The 23442-nt window shown below is 41.8% G+C and overlaps 2 pseudogenes across 1 annotated transcript; both read right to left on the bottom strand.

Moving 5' to 3' along the window:
* Nucleotides 1–1211: 1211 nt before the first annotated feature.
* LOC106562173 (UDP-glucuronosyltransferase 2A2 pseudogene) lies at nucleotides 1212–2114 on the bottom strand (annotated as a pseudogene).
* An 8786-nt stretch (nucleotides 2115–10900) lies between these two features.
* LOC106562130 (UDP-glucuronosyltransferase 2C1 pseudogene) lies at nucleotides 10901–13930 on the bottom strand (annotated as a pseudogene). The gene is made up of 2 exons (XR_014379347.1): nucleotides 13702–13930; nucleotides 10901–13095 (listed from the first exon to the last, which is right to left on the bottom strand). The product of XR_014379347.1 is annotated as a UDP-glucuronosyltransferase 2C1 pseudogene (transcript).
* Between the last annotated feature and the right edge of the window lie 9512 nt (nucleotides 13931–23442).

Below are 23442 nucleotides of genomic sequence, written 5' to 3'. Positions count from 1 at the left end.
TTTAGGGGTTTTGGTGGTCTTCCTAAGCCAGGATTCAGACACGGCTAGGACATCAGGGTTGGCAGAGTATGTTAAAGCAGTGAATAAAACAAACTTAGGGAGGAGGCTTCTAATGCTAACGTGCATGAAACCAAGGCTTTTACGGTTACAGAAGTCAACAAATGAGAGCACCTGGGGAATAGGAGTGGAGCTAGGCACTGCAGGGCCTGGGTTAACCTCTACATCACCAGTGAAACAGAGGAGGGGTAAGATAAGGGTACAGCTAAAGGCATAAGAACTGGTCGTCTAGTACGTTCGGAACAGAGAGTAAAAGGAGCAGGTTTCTGGGCGCAATAGAATAGATTCAAGGCATAATGTACAGACAAAGGTATGGTAGGATGTGAGTACATTGGAGGTAAACCTAGGCATTGAGTAATGATTCGGAGAGATATTGTCTCTAGAGACATGGAAACCAGGTGATGTCACCGCATATGTGGGAGGTGGAACTAAATGGTTGGTTAAGGCATATTGAGCAGGGCTAGAGGCTCTACAGTGAAATAAGACAATCACTAACCAGGACAGTAATGAACAAGGCATATTGATATTAGGGAGAGGCATGCATAGCCGAGTGATCATAGGGGTCCAGTGAGTGGTTGGGCTGGCTGGAGACACGGCGATTCAGACAGCTAGCAGGCCGGGGCTAGCAAGCTAGCAGAAGGGCCTTAGAGGGATGTCACGACAGAGAAAAGTCTGTTTTAGCCTCCTCGTGCGGTGACGTTGATAGACCAGTCATGATGGATTAGTAGGGATCGCCCGAGTCGCAGAGGGGTCCAAGTCCAATTGGCAAAATAGGTATAGTGGCCCAAGAAATTGGCCGATGGATCTATTCAGCTAACAGTCCAATATGCTCTAGACAGCTAGCGGGCCACGGCTAGCAAACTAGCAGATGGGCATTCAGTGGACGTCGCGACGAAGGGGCCTGTTGGGGGAAAAAAAAAAACCTGGGCAGATAACAGCGGTAGTCCAGTCGTGATGGATAAGCAGGGCTTCGTTGAGTAAAAGGCCCAGGCCAATTGGCAAAATAGGTATAGTGGCCCGAGAAATTGGCCGATGGGCCTATTAGCTAACAGTCCGATATGCTCTAGACAGCTAGCGGGCTGTACTGTATTTGTCATTGGTATTTTTCTATTCAAGCCAATATACAATGGCCTTCTCAAATAATTTAATTCATGTTAAATTTTTTGTCTACTACACATCCTGAAGCATAAACACCTGATGAAGGCAACAGTAATCAGCAGAGTAAATGATACAACTGCCAGTAAAAACACCATTACATCTACAGAGTGGTAGGAGAACCAGGGCATTCTGTAGGACTCTGTACGCAGGTGAGCAGCACCTTTGTGTCTCATGACAAACTCAATCCAGAAGAGGGCAGTGTCCAGGGGCTCCATTGGCACGTCCCTGTGTAGCCTGGAGAGTCTCTGCATGTTCCTCCTGTAGGATGGCTCATTCAGAACTTCCTGTAAGGCCTGGGAGAATATGTTTCTATCTAGTGTTGCTAAATCCACAACCTTTGCTACACCCTTCACTTTCATTCTAGAAAGATTGTCAGGTTGGTCGAACACCAGAGGAAGGCCTACTATTGGAACACCGTGGTAGATAGCCTCGAAAATCCCATTTGTTCCTTCGTGAGTTACAAACAGCCTTGTCATAGGGTGTCCTAAAAGATCATCCTGAGGCATCCAGTCAACTAGTAAGGTATTGTTACCCAGAGTAGCTGGCCTATCTCCTTTGTACCTCCAGATTACCTTCTGAGGCAGTTGGGCAAAAACAGCAGGTATCGCATCAGCTATATCATGTGGAAGCTGCCCAATTAAAGTCCCCAAAGACATGATAATGACTCCATTCACCCCAGAACTCTGAACAAACTCCTCTAGTTCTTGGGGAAGAGGCTTGGCAGGTTTACATTGGAACCCTTCCATATATATAACATTAGGCATGGTGGGACAAGGGAACTCAAACACAAAGTCAACTCTCATGAGCCATAAATCAGCAGCTTGAAACAATGAGAAGTAGTCGACCTCAGGACCAAAGTAACGACTAACCAAAGCAGAATAATGAGGTCCCACTGTCTGTCTGTACAGATACTGTCTGATAATATAAACAAGGAAGTTACGGACCCTCTGAAAAAACTCATCTTGTCTGTTAACTCTGCAACTGGAAATGGAACATAAGATAGCAGAGAGGGAGCAATAACAAAATGACCCTCACCACCTATAGTCCATCTAACATTGAAAACAAGGGGCACATTTAAATAGTGCGCTAGCACAATGCCTCCCCCATTTAATGGGTCTGTCAGAACCAATTCATACTTATTTTACATCATAATGTTAGGATACACGTTAACATTGTATTATATTTGACAGTAGCTCCGAAATAAATTATCTGTCTTGACAGAATCCATACATTCGAAATTAATTTAACTGTAGGCTTACGTTCCAGTTTTCATCCAAAATAATTTGAAATTAAGACTATTTGAAAGCCTATTATGGCTGTAAATCAGTTCGTAGGTATTTGTAATAATCTCGGAAACCAGAGCGGAAAGGTGAAGTCAGTATAGTTTGGTCTCTAGACATCCACGTTGCCCCACCCGCAATTTTCAAACGCTCAGGTTTTTCAAGACAGGATCCATGTCAATATAGGGAATGGGCGCGTTCGAGCGGATCACTTTTGTCAAGTCGGTCACCGCCTTATTGCATTATAGGGATAACAAGTTTTGACCGCAAGTTTCTGCAGTTGCTCTTCACCAACCTCATCCTGCAGCCATCTCCTCTATTGTGGGAGGCTCTATTATCAACCACTCATTGGGATGTTTTTGTTTGACCCACAGCAAACATGACTAAAACAGGCAACTTTGCCGCTATTCATGCCAAACAGTGGGTATATACAAAATAATGATATTTGAGGCTCTCTCCATTGATTGTAGGCCTACAATGTATATACATATGATTTCAATTTGTGATATGGGGGTTGGAGACATTTTATTTCAACATTATAAAGAAAAACGTTTATAATGGCAACTGCCATGCTGATCTGCACCTTGCTGTTGGAAAACTATTTTACTGTCCGACTTTCAGTTGTTGCAGATGAACCTTCCCCGACTTCACTTTAGCCTTACCACTCAAAAATGTTGCGTAATTGCATCGAAGCGCGTTCTGGGTGTGTTCGTAGCATAGAGATAGATAGAGAACTCTATTACCCAAATCCAGTTTTAGCATGGGAAACGCCATAGAGCTTGCCAGTTTGTAATCCTAAAACCCGGAAATTACTTACCTCTGGTTCGTTCAGCCATCCCAATGGGAACAATGAATGGGGAAAGAATAAGGTTTTGGAATAAAAGTTGAAAATAAGGACTGAGGTTAACACTGGCTTAACAGATCTTATACGCTTTGATCTATGAGATAATAACAGTCAGTTAACTTTACCTTCATGAATGATGAAGCCTTTATGTGCTTTTTTAATAACATAAATTCTTCAAAATTCACAAACAATGACGTTAGCTGATTAAAATGATCACACAGAACAAAACGTATAAGATCTCCTAAACCTGCGTTTACCACAGACCTTATTTCCGCTGTTTATTCAAAATCCCTACAAAAACTCGATTCATTTTCCTCATAGGCTTTGTCCAACAAACCATGATGGAGTTGGTGCCTACGGAGTAAGACGCCATTACCATTTCTCTCTATTGAGGACTTTCACCATTTTGAAGTTGTTAACTGGGTGGGTTAAAGTAACTGTCAATTGTTTCCAGATTTCTATGAAATATGACCTATAATGAATTACAATTTGAGTGAAATAGTTTTCCTTCCAGAAAATGGTAATTAAGTATGTTTTAAAAAGCAGCTTTTCTGTGTTGGCATGGTGTGGGCGTACCCCAACAACAGAATGATGTGGGCATAAACAGGTCATTCAAAATATTCATGCGAGTAGGCCGCTGATTGGCCAGCTCATCCTCCTCAGGAGGATGGCATCATCCTCTATGAGAAAATAGCAAACATTTGTGAAACGGTCTGTTTGAGACAAGTTTTAGGTGGGGGGTTTTAAGTGTTTTTTCTCCTATTTATGCTTTAGCTACAAATACGAGTATTGGAGTCAACAATATTATTTGAGTATGTAAACAGAATATGAACTTTTAAAAGTGAGATTTTCACTGGACAGTTACTCTAAGGAAGGATCACATAATTTAATCCAGGTCATCAAGAGGGATCAGCCAATTAATTATACTTGTGAGAAAATGTTCCATAACTGCAGGTGGCAGTAAATCGCCAACCTTGACTTTATACCTGTTCAAACAACCCACAACTGGTGGCAGTAGGCACCCTTTTAGTTTGTTTACCAACTCATAGAAGTAGAAGAAGAACAAAATTGAATACTTAAAACTGGGGATGCTCTCACAGACACCCTAATGGGATAGATACAATCTTGCATCCTCTAACTATCTCTATGTTTGTAGGACATTTGAAGTGGAGAGTTCCTCTTAAAGGGGAAATTTGCAATAGGTACATACCGTAAATTCCGGGCTATAAGCCGCAACTTTTTCCTAGGCTTTGAACCTCGCGGCTTAAACAATGACGCGGCTAATATATGGATTTTTCCCGCTTTCAAATTTTTTTCTTCCAAAAAAACACATTCTGTGACGTGCTCAGTTTTTTGGCGGCATGAAGCTTTCATTAGACCAATGAAATTGCTGAACGGGTTAAGGTCAAACAACTTTTTTGTTTACTGTTTAGATTAAATCGAGCGCTCTCAAACTTCCCATCATTCTGATTACGGTAGTCATTTTGTCACCCTCATCATGGCAAAGACATGGAGAAATGCATATGATGCAGCTTTCAAGTTGAAGGCGATTGATCTGGCTGTTGTAAAAGGAAATAGAGCTGCTGCACGGGAGCTTGGTCTTAATGAGTCGATGATAAGACGTTGGAAACAGCAGCGTGAGGAATTGACTCAGTGCAAAAAGACAACTAAAGCTTACTGCTATTTTTTTATTTTTTGTTACAAGCCGTGTTTCGTTAAAGCCTATTTATTTTTGTTACAAACCGTGTTTCGTTAAAGCCTATTTATTTTTGTTACAAGCCATGTTTCGTTAAAGCCTGCGTAAAGTTCATTTGTTTCAGTGTACCGGTAGGCACCTGCGGCTTATAGACATGTGCAGCTTATTTATGTTCAAAATATATATATTTTTAAAATTCAGTGGGTGCGGCTTATATTCAGGTGCGCTTAATAGTCCGGAAATTACGGTACATTAATAATAATTAATAATTGGTACATCTATTAATAATACCCATTCATTCTTGAAGAATATCATTTATCAATGCCTCATTTAGTTAAACTGTCTAACCCTATTAGAAAATATAACCTTGTATTACTTAATTGTTTGTAAAGAATTTAATTGTAAACAAGCACTATATAGCCTTATTTTAGCATGGTTTCATTTCTCCAGCCCCATCCCTCAGCTGTTTACCAAAACAGTGGTGGGGTGTGACCACTTTGTTGTTGTCGAAACTGCAGATTACCCCTTTAACAGTGAGATGGGCATGAAATAATACAAAAAATACATAGCTAAATGCTGGAGTAAATGCATCCATGACATTGTCACATGCAAGAAGCACTTGGTGTCAATGATTATACATCATTGGTAATAAATGTAGTGCTCAAGGAATGAGATTGATTAGATATGATATGAAGTTATAGTCCACAATAGGCCTACAGATGCAGTCAAATATATTTGCACCTTTGCAGTTTACAATGGAGTGAATTAGAATGGATATCGTTACCCTGTAGGCACCTGCAATTTACCACAGGTGAGATAAATTACACAGAAAACGAGAATCCCTTGCCTCCAAATAAATTCATTATAATTTAGAATAATTTTGTCCAGGCCATGTTTTCACTTTGAAGTGATCTATTTTGTTTTGTTCCTGTGCAGTTGCAAATCAAACAGATACACGTGTGAACACCTAAAGTTTTTTTTTTATTTCAACTTATTTTAGAAGAAATAATGAATTGTGCAAAAGTGACCATATATTTTACCGCATCTGTATGTGTTGTCGTGTCTTTGGCTATGCCAGATTAAGTGATATTTCATGCTATTCTATAAAATCCTTTCTCTGTAATTAATATTAGCTGATTAAGCTAATCATGTAAATGTAATTAACTAGAAAGTCGGGGCACCACGGAAGAACGTTTATAGAGCTGTTATCTTCCGAATAAAGTCTTAAAATACTTAGTAATCTTTTACATCGATAGCCATCATCTTAATCATCTTATTTTCAGTCTCATAATGAAAGTTGTAAATTCTTGGTTATCTTCACGAACTCTGGCTAACAAGTTGAATCAGCAATACAAAAATTGGGTTTAATTATTTATTTACTAAATACCTAAACCAATCACACAGAATTACAATACACAGAATACAAATGATGTCATACAGAAAACGTCCCTAGCGGACGGAACCTGTATGAAAGCTGGTTACACAAAGAAAGGGGGTTGGGCTTGAATGAAAGAGCGGGAAGACTTAGGAACAAAGAAACAGCAGCTATGCTATCGTAAATACATATCTTATGCATTCTAAATTACCGCCCATTTGGAAAAGGAAAATGCAATAAATATTTACTCTGAGCTGCGCTTCGGTAGATTGGTCGTAGATGCTGGCCGGGTTGGCCAACAGATCTTCCTGTCCTCGGAAGAATGTCTCTGGTGGTAAATTGGATACGTGGTGGTATCTTCGTCTGTTTGTTAGACTGGATCCGTCGTCCGTCCTTTCCTAGCCCACGTCTTCAGCGGCCGCTGCTAACTCAACGGCTAGGAAGTATCACTTCTGTAGTGATTAAGCTCAAAGTTCATACCATTCGCCACCAAAGCTCATGCCGAGGTTGGCTTAGTTCTGTACTTGACGTGTGTCCTTCTAACGTAGAGGTTGCAGACCTCACGTACTGGAACATGTGGTTATCTTTTCGTCAAAGGCTTATATAGTGGAGAGGGGGAAGGATGTGTTTCATCGTTTATAACCCCTGTCTCTTCACAGGGGTGGGCCACTGATCAAGCAGGGCACTTTCCTTATGAAAACCCAATTCTCTCATTTGGAAGCTAAAATGACATTTAATCTCCTAACAAACAATTTCAATATCAAACATTTCAATTGCATAACAATTCCATGTGACTCTGATAACTAGAGGGTGTATACTTTCCCAGGTACAGTTTATGTCGTCCTGTCATCAGTCATAATGTCTCAGATGACAACCGAACTGACATCCATACTCATTACGTTCCAAAGTATATTTCCAACTGGTTTTATTACCAAAATATGGTTCCTTTCACCATTTGTTTGATGTTCCCAGACTCTATATTTAACAGGACAGCAGTCCTTCAGGACAGCAGTCCGTCAGTAGGGTCAGAAAGAGAGGGGAAGGGAGAAAGGTATTTATGGGGGGGTCATAAACCTTACCCACAGGCCAACGTCATGACAGTGTTGTGTACAACCCAAATAAATGTGTCATTCATTTCTTTGTCTTTATGGTAAGGTAGTTGTGCTAATTACTTTTATCTTACAGACAGAGGCTATTACTGTGGGCTCTCGTTCTCCGTGGCCGACATGAGTAAGACATTTAAGTGTGTTAACCATCGCAAGGCTGCCAGCCCAGACGGTATCCCTAGCCGCGTTCTCAGAGCATGCTGGAGTGTTTACAGACATATTCAATCTCTCCCTATCCCAGTCTGCTGTCCCCACTTGCTACAAGATGTCCATCATTATTCCTGTACCCAAAAAAGCAAAGGTAACTGAACTAAATGACTATCGCCCATAGCACTCACTTCTGTCATCATGAAGTTCTTTGAGAGGCTAGTTAAGGATCATATCACCTCTACCTTACCTAACACCCTAGACCCAGTTCAATTTGCTTACCGCCCTAATAGACCCACAGACGATGCAATCGCCATCGCACTGCACACTATCCTATCCCATTGGGACAAGAGGAATATCTACATTAGAATGCTGTTCATTGACTATAGTTCAGCCTTCAACGCCAAGCTCATCATTAAGCTCGGGGCCCTGGGTCTGAACCCTGCCCTGTGCAACTGGGTCATGGACTTCCTGATGGGCCGGCCCCAGGTGGTGAAGGTAGGAAACAACACTTCCACTTCGCTGATCCTCAACACAGGGGCCCCACAAGGGTGCGTGCTCAGCCGCCTCCTGTACTCCCTGTTCACCCATAACCGCGTGGCCACGCACGCCTCCAACTCAATCATCAAGTTTGCAGATGACAACAGTAGTAGGCCTGATTACCAACAATGACGAGACAACCTACAGGGAGGAGGGCCCTGGCGGAGTCGTGATAGGAAAATAACCTCTCCCTCAACGTCAACAAAACGAAGGAGCTGATCGTGGAATTCAGAAAATGGCAGAGGGAGCACGCCCCTATCCACATCGACGGGACTGCAGTGGAGAAGGTGGAAAGCTTCAAGTTCCTCGGCGTACACATCACTGACAGTCTGAATTGGTCCACCCACACAGACATTGTGATGAAGAAGGTATCAGCGCCTCTTCAACCTCAGGAGGCTGAAGAAATTTGGCACAATTTAGAGCATCCTGTCGGGCTGTATCACCACCTGGTACGGCAACTGCACCGCTCGCAACCGCAGGGCTCTCCAGAGAGTGGTACGGTCTGCCCAACGCATCACCGAGGGCACACTGCCTGCCCTCCAGGACACCTACAGCACCCGATGTCACAGGAAGGCTAAAAAGATCATCAAGGACATCAACCACCCAAGCCATGGCCTGTTCACCCCACTATCATCCATAAGGCAAGGTCAGTACAGGAGACTGAAAAACAGCTTCTATCTCAAGGCCATCAGACTGTTAAATAGCCATCACTTGCCGGCTACCACCTAGCTACACAACCCTGCACCTTAGAGGCTGCTGTCCGATATAGATAGACATGCAATCACTGGCCACTTTAATAATGTTTACATACTGCTTTACTCATCTCATATGTATATACTGTATTCTATTCTACTGTATTTTAGTCAATGCCACTCCGACATTGATCGTCCTAATATTGATATATTTCTTAATTCCATTCTTTTACTTTAAGATTTGTGTATTGTTGTGAATTGTTTGATACTACTGCACTGTTGGAGCTAGGAACACAAGCATTTCACTACACCCGCAATAACATCTGCTAAATATGTGTATGTGACCAATAAATTTGATTTGATCCATACTGATAACCTTATGCCTAACCTTAACCTTGAATGAAGACCCCCAAAAATGTTTTGTGTTAAAAAAAAAAAAAGAGATTGGTCTGTCAAACGAAAGAAATGTGTGAACTAAAATTACAAAAAGTTAACTCTGACAGCCCTAAAATATATATACAGTGCCTTGCAAAAGTATTCACACCCTGTGGATTTCTTCACATTTTACTGTGTTAAAGTTGGATTAAAATGGATGTAATTATATATTTTTGGCAGCAATCTACACAAAATACTCTGTAATGTCATAGTGGAAGAAAAATCTTTTTTTTTTAATAAAAAAAATCATAACCAAAATATAGTCGTTGCATAAATATTCTGTATTCTTTGTTTAGGCAAGCCTAATTAGTTCAGGAGTAAAATCTGTCTTAACAAATCATATAATAAAAGGGGTTGACATGATTTTTGTATGACTAACCCTTCCTCTGTCCCCATACATGGGCCTCCTGAATGGCTCAACGGTCTAAGGCACTGCATTGAAGTGCTAGAGGCGTCACTTCAGACCCGGGTTCGATCCCGGGCTTTATCACAACTGGCCGTGATTGGAAGTCCATAAGGTGGTGCACAATTGGCCCAGCATCGTCCGGCTTAGGGGAGGGTTTGGCCGGGGTAGGCAGTCATTGTAAATAAGAATTTGTTCTTAATTAACTTGCCTAGTTAAATAAAAGGTTAAATAAAATAATACATAGAACATCTGCAAGGTCCCTCAGGCAAGAATAGAATTTCAAGCACAGATTCAACAACAAAGACCAGGGAGCCTTTCGAAAGCCTAATAAAGAAGGGAAAGTGATTGGTAGATGGGTAACAATAACAAATCACAGATTGAATATCTATTTAAGCATCGTCAAGTTGTAAGTCGCTCTGGATAAGAGCGTCTGCTAAATGACGTAAATGTAAATGATGTAAATGATGATGTATTTAACCACCCAGACACATCAAAGATACAATAATACTTCTAAACTGCAGGACAGGAATGAAACCGCTCATGGATGTTACCATGAGGCCATTGGTGCTTTTATTTATTTGCACTAAAGAAAAAAAGTGTAGATAACAATACAGACAAAAAAAACTATAAAAAAACAACAGTGAGCAGGTGGTGTTGGAAGCCCAATTGCTTATATGAGAGTTAGGCAATATGGAGGAGATTACTGAGTAGATTGGTTCATCAGGCTGACCCCCAGTCTTCGCTTGAAGTTGTTGAGGGATGATGATGTTTTGGCAATGTGAAGATAACAATTCCAGAGTATGGTACTGTACCTTTGGAAAGTATTCAGACCCCTTGACTTTTTCCAGATTTTGTTATGTTACAGCCTTATTCTAAAATTGAATAAATTGTTTTTTCCCCTCATCAATCTACACACAATACACCATAATGACAAAGCAAAAACAGGTTTTTAGAAATGTTTGCAAATGCATTACAAAAAAACACACATTTACATAACTCAGTACTTTGTTGAAGCACCTTTGGCAGCGATTACAGCATTGAGTCTTCTTGGATGGGGAGCGTTGATGTACAGCTATTTCCAGATCTCTCCAGAGATATTTGATTGGGTTCAAGTCCAGGCTCTGGCTGGGCCACTCAAGGACATTCAGAGATTTGTCCTGAAGCCACTGTGAACAAAAAACTAAGTGAGGCTTCCAAGCAGAGTGCTTTAGAGAAAAGTCAGACAATAGAAACACATCTTCTGCTCTATTCAGACCACCTTGGTTGGCTTATTTATTGCAGATCAATACTGTCATTTTATATGCATCAGTATGAAAATCCCTTCACATTCCTCCTCAGATCTCACAGGATCATATTACCTCTGAATTTTCAACCCTTCTTGAATGAATGAAGAATGATGTTGTCGTGAAAGTCTGTATAACGACAAACTGAAAGTTCTTTGTTCTTTTGAAATGACCTCCACAAAGAAAGCAGCTACACACAACTATAACAGCATTCATTTTTAAAGTGCACATTGTGACTTTCCTATTCAAACCTTTGATGAAACGGGCTGAACAGTTAAAGTACAGTTGTTTGTTTAGCAAAATCTTCAAAAAGCAAATAGATAAAACATCTGTCAACAATACTGCATGCCTACATAAATGCCACATATATTTGTCATGCGAACAAAGAGTATAATGAGTGAGACAACAAGTAAAAACATATTGTTGTACCACAATATGTACAGATGAAACCCATAATCATTCCTCTTTCATTTTTATTTTCAAACATGACCTGCAACAGAAACATCTGATAATGCCAATGAAAGCCAGCAGAGTAAATAACACAACAGTCAGTAAAAACACCATTACATCTACAGAGTGGTAGGAGAACCAGGGCATTCTGTAGGACTCTGTACGCAGGTGAGCAGCACCTTTGTGTCTCATGACAAACTCAATCCAGAAGAGGGCAGTGTCCAGGGGCTCCATTGGCACGTCCCTGTGTAGCCTGGAGAGTCTCTGCATGTTCGTCCTGTAGGATGGCTCATTCAGAACTTCCTGTAAGGCCTGGGAGAATATGTTTCTATCTAGTGTTGCTAAATCCACAACCTTTGCTATACCCTTCAATTTCATTCTAGAAAGATTTTCAGGTTGGTCGAACACCAGAGGAAGGCCTACTATTGGAACACCGTGGTAGATAGCCTCGAAAATCCCATTTGTTCCTCCGTGAGCTACAAACAGTCTTGTCATAGGGTGTCCTAAAAGATCATTCTGAGGCATCCAGTCAACTAGTAAGGTGTTGTTGCCCAGAGTAGCTGGCCTATCTCCTTTGTACCTCCAGATTACCTTCTGAGGCAGATGGGAAAAAGCAGCAGCTATCTCATCAGCTATATCATGTGGAAGTTGTCCAATTAAAGTCCCCAAAGACATGATAATGACTCCATTCACCCCAGAACTCTGAACAAACTCCTCTAGTTCTTGGGGAAGAGGCTTGGCAGGTTTACATTGGAACCCTCCCATATAGATAACATTAGGCATGGTGGGGCGAGGGAACTCAAACACAAAGTCAACTCTCATGAGCCATAAATCAGCAGCTTGAAACAATGAGAAGTAGTTGACCTCAGTACCAAAGTAACGACTAACCAAAGCGGAATAATGAGGTCCCACTGTCTGTCTGTACATATACTGTCTGATAATATAAACAAGGAAGTTACGGACTCTCTGAAAAAAACTCATCTTGTCTGTTAACTCTGCAACAGGAAATGGAACATAAGATAGCGGAGAGGGAGCAATAACAAAATGACCCTCACCACCTATAGTCCATCTAACATTGAAAACAAGGGGCACATTTAAATAGTGCGCCAGCACAACGCCTCCCCCATTTAATGGGTCTGTCAGAACCAAGTCATACTTGGTTTCTCTAATAGACTGCATCAACTGTTTATTCTCTAACATTTTGATTATCATCTCACACACTTTGCGGTGAATTTCAAAAAACCCGTCCTTCAACTCCATTTCCAAACTAAAACGAGTCCAAGCAGACTTTCCCTCTCTCTTTATCTGTATTAGTCTTGATACAAATGAGCGAAAGAATTCCTCATCAGCTCCACCTGGAATATCAATTGTGATTGAACTGTAGTGAGGGGAGGTTTCCTTGATGTACCAGCTGTCTGATGGCCGTACTACTGACACACTGTGACCTCTTGAATGCAGCGCTTCAATAATGATCTTCATGTTGACCCAGTGGCTGCCGTCTTGAGGAAACAGCAGGACTTTCCCACCATGGACAGCAGGAATTGAGAGTGTCAACATGGTGACAATGAAGATACCAGGGAGACTCATCTTCAATAGCTGATTCACATAAACCTGCATCAAGTTTACCTGAAATATACAAAAATAAGGTCAAATAAATCTAATAAAATTACGTTTTGACATGAAGAATTAAAACAGGCCTAAGTGTTTTTTCTTTAGGCTACAAATAAGTCCCTACACTGTCCACAATATTGACTGGCCTACTTTAAAGTTTAGACAAGTTATGTCAAAAGGTTGATTATGTAATACAGTATAATCTTTCACTCTGTCGGAGAAATACTTTTTTTTACATGAGAAAAATTTAAAACAGGCTTGATTGTGACGCTTAATATAATTTTTTTCGCTACGAATAAGTCCCTACACTATCCACAATATTGATACTTTAAAGTTTAAACAACTTTTCATAACAAAAGATTGATTACGTAATACAGTATAATCTTTCATTCTGAGAGATAAATGATTATCTTCTCCGATATAAATGTCTCTTGAACGTTGAGAAATTATCAAATTCTGTAGATTTTGCAGAGGTGAAACATATTTCACATCCTAATGTTAGGCTACACGTTAACATTGTATTATTGTAGCTCCGAATCAACAATCTGTCGTGAGTGTGAACCAACAACGTCACGACAGAATCCATACATGCGGACCTAATTTAATTGAAGGCTTACGTACCGGTTTTCATCCAAAGAACAAAGAATTTTAAATGAAAGCTATTTCAGAGCCCGTCTGGCTGTAAATCAGTTCGTAGGTATTTGTAATAATCTCGGAAATCAGAGAGGAAGAGGCGAAATCAGTATAGACTCTAGACATCCGCGTTGGCTCCCACAATTTTCAAATGCTCCTTCTATTTCTGTTTTCAAGCCCGAAGACTTGTCAGCATATAGAATGGATGCGTTCGAGCAGATCGCTTTTATCAAGTCGCTCACCACCTTTCAAAGCTTATTGCATAATGACAGGGCCGGTCCAAGACGTTCTGCAGCCCCCCCCCCCCCCCCCCCCCCCCCCCCCCATTTTTGTCAGCTAAAAGTTGGAGGAACAGAACATAATAGCAGCCCAAATAATAGGCCTATGCTACAAATTAAATACAATTTTAACACATCTGATGAGTAGGCTATATAATCAGTTCAATGTCAATAACATAGCCTAATGTTTTCAATCTGATTACATCGATAAAATCACCAATGCCCTGGACATTCTGCCACTCTAGGCGAGACAAAAATAATTACATCTTAGACATCCTTATCAATCAAAGCATGGACTTTCAAAAGTTACCTTTCCTACCCAGACAGAGGCTCTACTGACGCAGAAAACTGTAAGCTTCAACTGCTGGCTACTCGTCCGTTATACAATGGCTTGCGAAAGTATTCACCCCCTTTGAAATTTTTCCTATTTTGTTGCCTTACAACCTGGAATAAAAATAGATTTTTGAGGGGGTTCGTATCATTTGAAGATGCAAAATATTTTTTATTGTGAAGCAAACAAGAAATAAGACAAAAAAACTGAGCTTGAGCGTGCATAACTATTCACCCCCCCCCCCCCCCCCCCCCAAAAGTCAATACTTTGTAGACCCACCTTTTGCAGCAATTACAGCTGCAAGTCTCTTGGGATTTATCTCTGTAAGCTTGGCACATCTAGCCACTGGGATTTTTGCCCATTCTTCAAGGCAAAATTGCTCCAGCTCCTTCAAGTTGGATGGATTCCGTTGGTGTACAGCAACCTTTAAGTCATACCACAGATTCCCAATTGGATTGAGGTCTGGGCTTTGACTAGGCCATTCCAAGACATTTAAATGTTTCCCCTTAAACCATTCAAGTGTTGCTTTAGCAGTATGCTAAGGGTCATTGTCCTGCTGGAAGGTGAACCTCTGTCCCAGTCTTAAATCTCTGGAAGACTGAAACAGGTTTCCCTCAAGAATTTCCCTGTATTTTGCGCCATCCATCATTCATTCAATTCTGACCAGATTCCCAGTCCCTGCTGATGAAAAACATCCCACCAGCATGATGCTTCCACCACCATGTTTCACTGTGGGGATGGGGTTCTTGGGGTGATGAGAGGTGTTGAGTTTGTGCCAGAAATAGCGTTTTCCTTGATTGCCAAAAAGCTCAATTTTAGTCTCATCTGACCAGAGTTCCTTCTTCCATATGTTTGGTGAGTCTACAATATGCTTATTTTTTTAATTAAGCAATGGCTTTTTTTCTGGCCACTCTTCCATAAAGCCCAGCTCTGTGGAGTGTACGGCTTAAAGTGGTCCTATCGACAGATACTCCAATCTCCGCTGTGGATCTTTGCACCTCCTTCAGGGTTATCTTTGGTCTCTTTGTTGCCTCTCTGATTAATGCCCTCCTTGCCTGGTCCCTGAGTTTTGGTGGGCAGCCCTCTCTTGGCAGGTTTGTTGTGGTGCCATATTCTTTCCATTTGTTTTATAATGGATTTAATGGTGCTTTGTGGGATGTTCAAAGTTTCTGATCTTTTTTTATAACCCAACCCTGATCTGTACTTCTCCACAACTTTTTCCCTGACCTGTTTGGAGAGCTCCTTGGTCTTCATGGTGCCGCTTGCTTGGTGGTGCCACTTGCTTAGTGGTGTTGCAGACTCTGGGGCCATTCAGAACAGGTGTATATACACTGAGATAATGTGACAGATCATGTGACACTTTGATTCCACACAGGTGGACTTTATTTAACCTGTTAGGGACAGACGTTCTGCTAGCGGAACGCCTCACCAATATCCAATGGTAGAGCGTGGCGCGAAATACAAATACCTTAAAAATGCTATAAAGTCAATTTCTCAAACATATGACTATTTTATGCATATTCTAGTTTCTGGGCAGGAGTAGTAACCAGATTAAATCGGGTACGTTTTTTATCCGGCCGTGAAAATACTACCTCCTATCCCAAAAAGGTTAACTAATTATGTGACTTTGGAAGGTAATTGGTTGCACCAGATCTTGTTAGGGGCTTCATAGCAAAGGGGGTGAATACTATGCACGCACCACTTTTCCGTTTTTTATTTTTTAGAATTGTTTGAAACAAGTTATTTTTTCCATTTCACTTCACCAATTGAAACTATTTTGTGTATGTCCATTACATTAAATCCAAATAAAATTCTGTTTAATTTACAGGTTGTAATGCAACAAAATAGGAAAAACGCCAAGGGGGATGAATACTTTTGCAAGGGACTGTATAACCCAACAACATAAGTTCTTCCCTAAAAGCTGCCTGGGTTTAAACAAACATCTTCTCTTTTCAGAAAGAGAAAATCTCAATTAATAAAGACAGAATAGCAAAGTCAAAAAAAAATGTATCTCCTCGAATATTATAGGCTGCAGTTTAGCTTCAGATTGTCATAGAGAGGACTCAATATATCCCGATATGCATCGGAGTCACATCTTTAGAGCTTGTTTCTACCATAAGGCATCACCGGGTTAAGCATTGTTATAGAACGCTTGATATAATTTGGATACGTTTTATGTATTTATTTCAAAATATAAAGCAAACAATAGATATCATTTTCATTAACAAAGGGTATGTGATACCCTCACTCAATTCGAGCCCTGGTCTTAGTCAAACACACCAAGCCCTTCCCAGACATTCCCAGGTATTTAATCAGTGCATGCGACAGTATTTTAGTATTTGGCTATACCGACATCTATGGATTTGATAATTGTGTCTGTGAAACAGGTAGGATTACCACTTATTTATTGGAAGATGAAGAAATAAGCTCCAATTATATTTAACCCCTGCATCGGAGAGTTACAATGTTGCTATCACTATGCAACCTACTACCTATAGTAGGAAAACGAGTTTCTTATTAATAATATCCCACCTGCTATCACAAATGGCACGACCCCATAATTGTTACAATTACAACAATAAAAATAACACTTTTATATAACGTATTTGACATATATTTTAATATTTCTGTAGGACTGTAAAACAGAGAAAGATCATTTGAGCTTTGGAAACAACTGCTGTCATAAATGCATGGCGGGCCTCGTTGCAGTGCAAAATAAGCTTTATGTCAATGACCAGGCCTTAACGGATTTCGTTTAGTTACATATTGAATTTGATTGTCCATCATCAGTTTCAAACATTTATTTATCCAGCTAGAGTGGCCTCTTTCCTCTGCTGTGGTGCTGCATTGCAGCCAGTGATGTTTTCTCTCCGAAGCTGTCCATGGTCCTGGAATCTAATCATCTGAGTTTGCTTGGACACCTGCCTGATCTCCAGAACCTTCCACCTCTGGAAACTATCTAGGTGGTCATGCGACTTCTCATACGAGTTGAGTAGGTGGCACAGATTGTTCCAGTCCCTGCTTCCATCCTTGACCAGCGCAGATGTGCACTCGTGTGAGAAAAGTTTGCAGCAAAAACAGAAGGCTGCATCGTTTTGCTTGGAATAGATACGCCTTGGTCTCGGCACTCTCTCCCCATTCGCCATCCTTCTATTGTAGTGGGCCACCGAAAACTTTCGTTGCCCCTCATCTCTTGGGAAATTCCCCTCCTTATCCTGATGTGGCCCAGCCTGCACTAGCATATCCCGTAAAGATCCATTCCTATATTTTGTCCACTAACCGGGATCTTTTATGTTTTTGGTCTGGGAGTCGGATTTAGCAGCAGCACCACCACTGTCATCCGGGACGGGGAGCGACGAATCTGAGACTGGGTCCAAGATAAAAGGGTCTTCGCCGGCATTGTTTGGAGGTGTGGCTAGGCCTGGTGCGACCAGGTGTTCTTGTCCAGCCAGAGAGCTTTCGTCATCGGTGGAAGTGCATGGCTCGGACTCCTCCGGTTTGCCCTCTTCGCTGCTAGAATCAGCGAACGGGGGCTCGTAGTTCTCGGCGAATGAATAGCCTCTCCTTCTAGGCTTGTCATTCTCCTCCCCGCCTGATGGACATTTCTGCACGCTGATACATTTCACCATCGAATTTCTTTGGTTTAGAGATTGTTTCTCCTTTCTCATAGTTTTTTAATATTTTCATCCTGATAGTTTGTGTCTCTTAGACATGGAAACAAATTGTTTCAAATCTCTATAGATTACTTTTAGCTAAAATGATATCCACTAGTAGTAGCTAGCTAATATTAATCTTCTTCTTCAAACACGAACATGAAAAAAATACAATAATTTAATTGGCAGATTAATTTGTAATTATGTTTCACAGATGGATATTCCCATATAAACACACACGTCACCATAGCTACTCTGTATTTTCACCCTGTGAAATACTCTTCATGAGGAGTCTGGGGTACCTTCCCAACGGGTCTCGTAGCCCGTGAACAAGCTATACCCCTTCGTGATAACTCTCAGTTCGGGACACAAAACCTTGCGAAAAACCGTCTTCAGCCCCATAGTCCACTCCTAAAGTCTGGTCTGTGTATTCTCCACCTTCGGCTACGGTATAGAGTTTCACTCTACGGGCCGGGTAATCAAACTGATACCCCCAGTGCTGTCCATTAGACATCATCACTTGATCTTTCAGTGCAGTTGCGGGCGGTATTTGGGTTCTATACACACATAGAAACCGCTTTTTTGGCGCATCGTATATTGCTTCTTTATACTGGGCCTTCTCTCTATGTTTCAGCCGCTGTCCTGCTTCCGTTGTTAAGGTCATCACTGCTTTACCAAAATCCATGTTTATTTTTAAAATCTTATTTAGTGTTCTGGGTGTGTCTGTGTCTTATAAGTCGTCTGGCTCCAACACCTTCCCCCACCCCCCGGACATTCCTACTTTATAAACAACAACCCTAAGAGCAATAAAATAGGTGGGGTGTGGGGCCATCCTCTTTGAAATGTTCAAACGAGGTCCCTTCACATCAATCATCTTGACAACTTCAAAGGCATAGATGCAATATAGATATAAAATAACACACACTCTAACACGTGACAGAACAGGTGACACCTTCCCGCCAGGATGCCCTGACCAGGTGCCCTTATTTGGGCATGTACGCCCCAGCCGGACATAGGGTCATAAATCATGATTTTGACTGATGCCGTCTACTTTATTCTCTCTCACACACATCACCATAGCTACCAGGATAGTGGGAGTGAACTTCGGGAGAAGCGGGAATGGGGTGGGGGCGGGAACTGCAGCAACGCTATGAGCTGGTGGCTGGGATGCCGCGGGCGGTGTAGTAATCGATCAGGGGCGCCGGAGGACCGCAGCCAATTGTCAAAATTCCGCCCCAATTTCAAGTGCCGCCATAGGCGGCGGGCTAATCTTTCCTAATGGGAGGGCCGACCCTGTATAATGGGGATAGAAATTGTCTGACTTGAGCCTACATGTCAACTGCATGAACTTCACATAAATCATGTGATCAAAGGTCATGCATTTTTACTGCAAGTTTCTGCAGTGGCTCTTCACCAACTTCATCCTGCAGCCATCGCCTCCATTGTGGGAGGCTCTATTGTCAACCAATCATTAGGGTGTTTTTGTTTGATCCACGCAAACGAAATAATGATATTTGAGGCTCCCTTGCACTCTCTAAATTGATTGTATGCCTATAACGTACACATGTGATTTCAGTTTGTGACTGTGGTATGCGGGTTAGAGACATTTTATTTCGACATTATAAAGGAAAACGATTATAAAGGCAACTCTGCCATGTTGATCTGAGCCTTCTACACGATGCCTTGATTACACCTTTAGCCTGTTAGGGACAGACGTTCCGTTAGCCTCACCAATATCCAATGGTATAGAGTGGCGCGAATTACAAATACCTCAAAAATGCAAAAACTTCAATTTTTCAAACATATGACTATTTTACACCATTTTAAAGACAAGACTCTCCTTTATCTAACCACATTGTCTGATTTCAAAAAGGCTTTACAACGAAAGCAAAACATTAGATTATGTCAGGAGAGTACCCAGCCTGAAAAAATCACACACCCATTTTTCAAGCTAGCATATATGTCACAAAAACCAAAACCACAGCTAAATGCAGCACTAACCTTTGATGATCTTCATCAGATGACACTCCTAGGACATTATGTTATACAATACATGCATGTTTTGTTCAATCAAGTTCATATTTATATAAAAAAACAGCTTTTTACATTAGCATGTTTTGTTCAGAACTAGCATACCCACCAAAAACTTCCGGTGAATTTACTAAATTACTCACGATAAACGTTGACAAAAAACATAACAATTATTTTAAGAATTATAGATACAGAACTCCTTTATGCAATCGCGGTGTCCGATTTTAACCTGACGCCTGTCTTTGACTTGACAAAACATTACACACAACTCTTGTAAATGTACTGTCCTAACATACTCTAAATTTATGCTATTTACACAAGCGTCCCACCCGTGGTGCACTCCATCAACAGCAGGTGCATTTCAAGAGCGGCAAATTTGAATCCAAATAAATGTCAAAATTCAAATTTTTCAAACATACAACTATTTTACACCCTTTGAAAGATAAACATCTCCTTAATCTAACCACGTTTTACGATTTCAAAAAGGTTTTACGGCAAAAGCATAAATTTAGAGTATGTTAGGACAGTACATTTACAAGAGTTGTGTGTAATGTTGTGCCAATTCAAAGACAGGCGTCACCAAAACCATAAAATCAGCTAAAATTATGCACTAACCTTTTACAATCTCCAACAGATGACACTTCTAGGACATTGTGTTAGACAATGCATGCATTTTTAGTTCTATCAAGTTCATATTTATATCCAAAAACAGCGTTTTACTGTGGCGTTGATGTTCAGGAAATCGTTTCCCTCCAATAACCGGCATTCAAGTCAGCACCACAAATTAAATAATTAAAATTAGAAAACATTGGTAAAATATTATATTGTCATTTAAAGAATTATAGATTTACATCTCTTGAACGCAATCAACTTGCCAGATTTAAAAATAACCTTACTGGGAAATCACACTTTGCAATAATCTGAGCACTGCGCCCAGAAAAATACGCGTTGCGATACAGACTAGCCGCCATGTTGGGGAGATCTAAAATCGAAAATACTATGTAAATAATCCATTACCTTTGATTCTCTTCATCAGATGTCACTTCCAGGTATCACAGGTCCATAACGAATGTAGTTTTGTTCAAAAAAGCTCATAATTTATGTCCAAAAATCTCCGTCTTGTTAGCACATGATCTAAGCCCGCCGGACTTCACTTCATGAACGAGGGGAAAAAATATATTTACGTTCGTTCAAACATGTCAAACGTTGTATAGCATAAATCATTAGGGCCTTTTTTAACCAGAACATGAATAATATTCAAGGTGGACGAATGCATTCTCTTTTATAACGTATTGGAACGAGGGTACCCAACATGAACTCGCGCGCCAGGTGTCTAATGGGCCATCATCGTTCCATGGCTCTTGTTCGGTCAGATCTCCCTCCAGAAGACTCAAAACACTTTGTAAAGGCTGGTGACATCTAGTGGAAGCAATAGGAAGTGCCAAAATATTCCTCAGCCCCTGTGTTTTTCAATGGCATAGGTTTAAAGGTAATACAACACATCAGGTATCCACTTCCTGTCAGAAAATGTCTCAGGGTTTTGCCTGCCAAATGAGTTCTGTTATACTCACAGACACCATTCAAACAGTTTTAGAAACTTTAGGGTGTTTTCTATCCATATATAATAAGTATATGCATATTCTAGTTACTGGGTAGGATTAGTAACCAGATTAAATCGGGTACATTTTTTTATCCAGCCGTGCAAATACTGCCCCCTAGCCCCAACAGGTTATTAAGGGATTGTGTTGGGGATGGGACTCCCAATTGAAGGCAGGTGTGTTGAGTTCCCTTTGATTGGGAGTCCTATATAGAAGGGTGTGTTTTTCTTTGGGATTGTGGGTAGTTGTTTGTGTGCACTGCGTTTGTTTTAGCCTGCCACACTGTTGCCGTTGTGAGTATTGTTTTTTTGGTTTTCCAGTGGATACTTTACTTGTTTTTATCAATAAACATGAATATCCACATTCCCGCTGCGCCTTGGTCCATTCCTAACGACGGTTGTTACACCACTGTGACGTTACAGAGTATTTTGTGTAGATTGTTGACAAAAAATAGCAATTAAATCAATTTCAATCCCCCTTTGTAACACAATAAAATGGGAAGAAATCCAAGTGGTATGTAACAGGCGTCGTAAGGAGTGGACCAAAATGCAGCGGGTATATTGATCATCTTCTTATTTATTGAAGGAAAAAACACTTAAACAAAACAAACGACGAAAACAGTCCCGTAAGGTGCACATACTACACAGGAAACAACCACCCACAAACAAAAGTGAAAATGAACACACTTAAAAATGGCCTCAAATTAGAGACAACGACAACCAGCTGCCTCTAATTGGAGGTCATTGAAAAACACAACATAGAATTAGAAAACTAGAATAAACATAGAAATAGAAAATATAGAACATAAATCAAAACCCCGAAACACACAAAACAAACACCCCCTGCCACGCCCTGACCAAACTACAATGACAATTAACCCCTTTACTGGTCAGGACGTGACAGTACCCCCCCCAAAGGTGCAGACCCCGAATGCACCTCAAACACAAAAACCCCACAAAAATAACCCCAAACTTAAAGGGAGGGAAGGGAGGGTGGCCACCATCAACGACAGCTTCCGTGCTACACCCCCCCATCCTCCGACTACGGAGGTGGCTCTGGCTCCGGGCTTAGTCTCCATTCTAACCTGCCCACCCCCGCTGAAGGCTCAGGGCTGTAGACCACTGCTGAAGGCTCTGGGCTGAGGTGCGTCACTGGACACCTCGGGCCGAGGTGCGTCGCTGGAGACCTCGGGACGAGGTGCGTCGCTGGAGTCCTCGGGCCGAGGAGCGTCGTTGGAGACTCCGGACTGTGGGCCGTCTCTGCAGGCTCCGGACCGTGGGCCGTCTCTGCAGGCTCCGGACCGTGGGCCGTCTCTGCATGCTGCGGACCGTGGGCCGTCTCTGCAGGCTCCGGACTGTGGGCCGTCTCTGCACGCTCCGGACCGTGGGCCGTCTCTGCAGGCTCAGGACTGTGGGCCGTCTCTGCAGGCTCCGGACTGTGGGCCGTCTCTGCAGGCTCCGGACTGTGGGCCGTCTCTGCCGGTTCCGGACTGTGGGCTGTCTCTGTCGGTTCCGGACTGTAGGACATCGCCGGAAGCACTGGATGGGGAACTGTCGCCGAAAGTTCTGGACGGGGAACTGTCGCCGGAAGCTCTGGACGGGGAACTGTCGCCGGAAGCTCTGGACTGGGACTGTGCACTGAAAGCCTGATGCGTGGGGCTGGCTTAGGAGGCGCCAGACTAGTAACCCACACGACAGGGCTAGTGCGAGGAGCAGGAACAGGACGTACTGGACTGGGCAGGTGCACTAGAGGCCTGGTGCGTGGGGCTGGCTTTGGAGGCGCCAGAACAGTAACACGCACCACAGGGCTAGTGCGAGGAGCAGGAACATGATACACTG

The sequence above is a fragment of the Salmo salar genome, chromosome 11 (assembly GCF_965601325.2).
Source record: "Salmo salar chromosome 11, fSalSal1, whole genome shotgun sequence".
NCBI lineage: Eukaryota > Metazoa > Chordata > Actinopteri > Salmoniformes > Salmonidae > Salmo > Salmo salar.
Note: the sequence above shows the minus strand (reverse complement) of the source record. Positions and strands in the feature narration are given on the sequence as shown.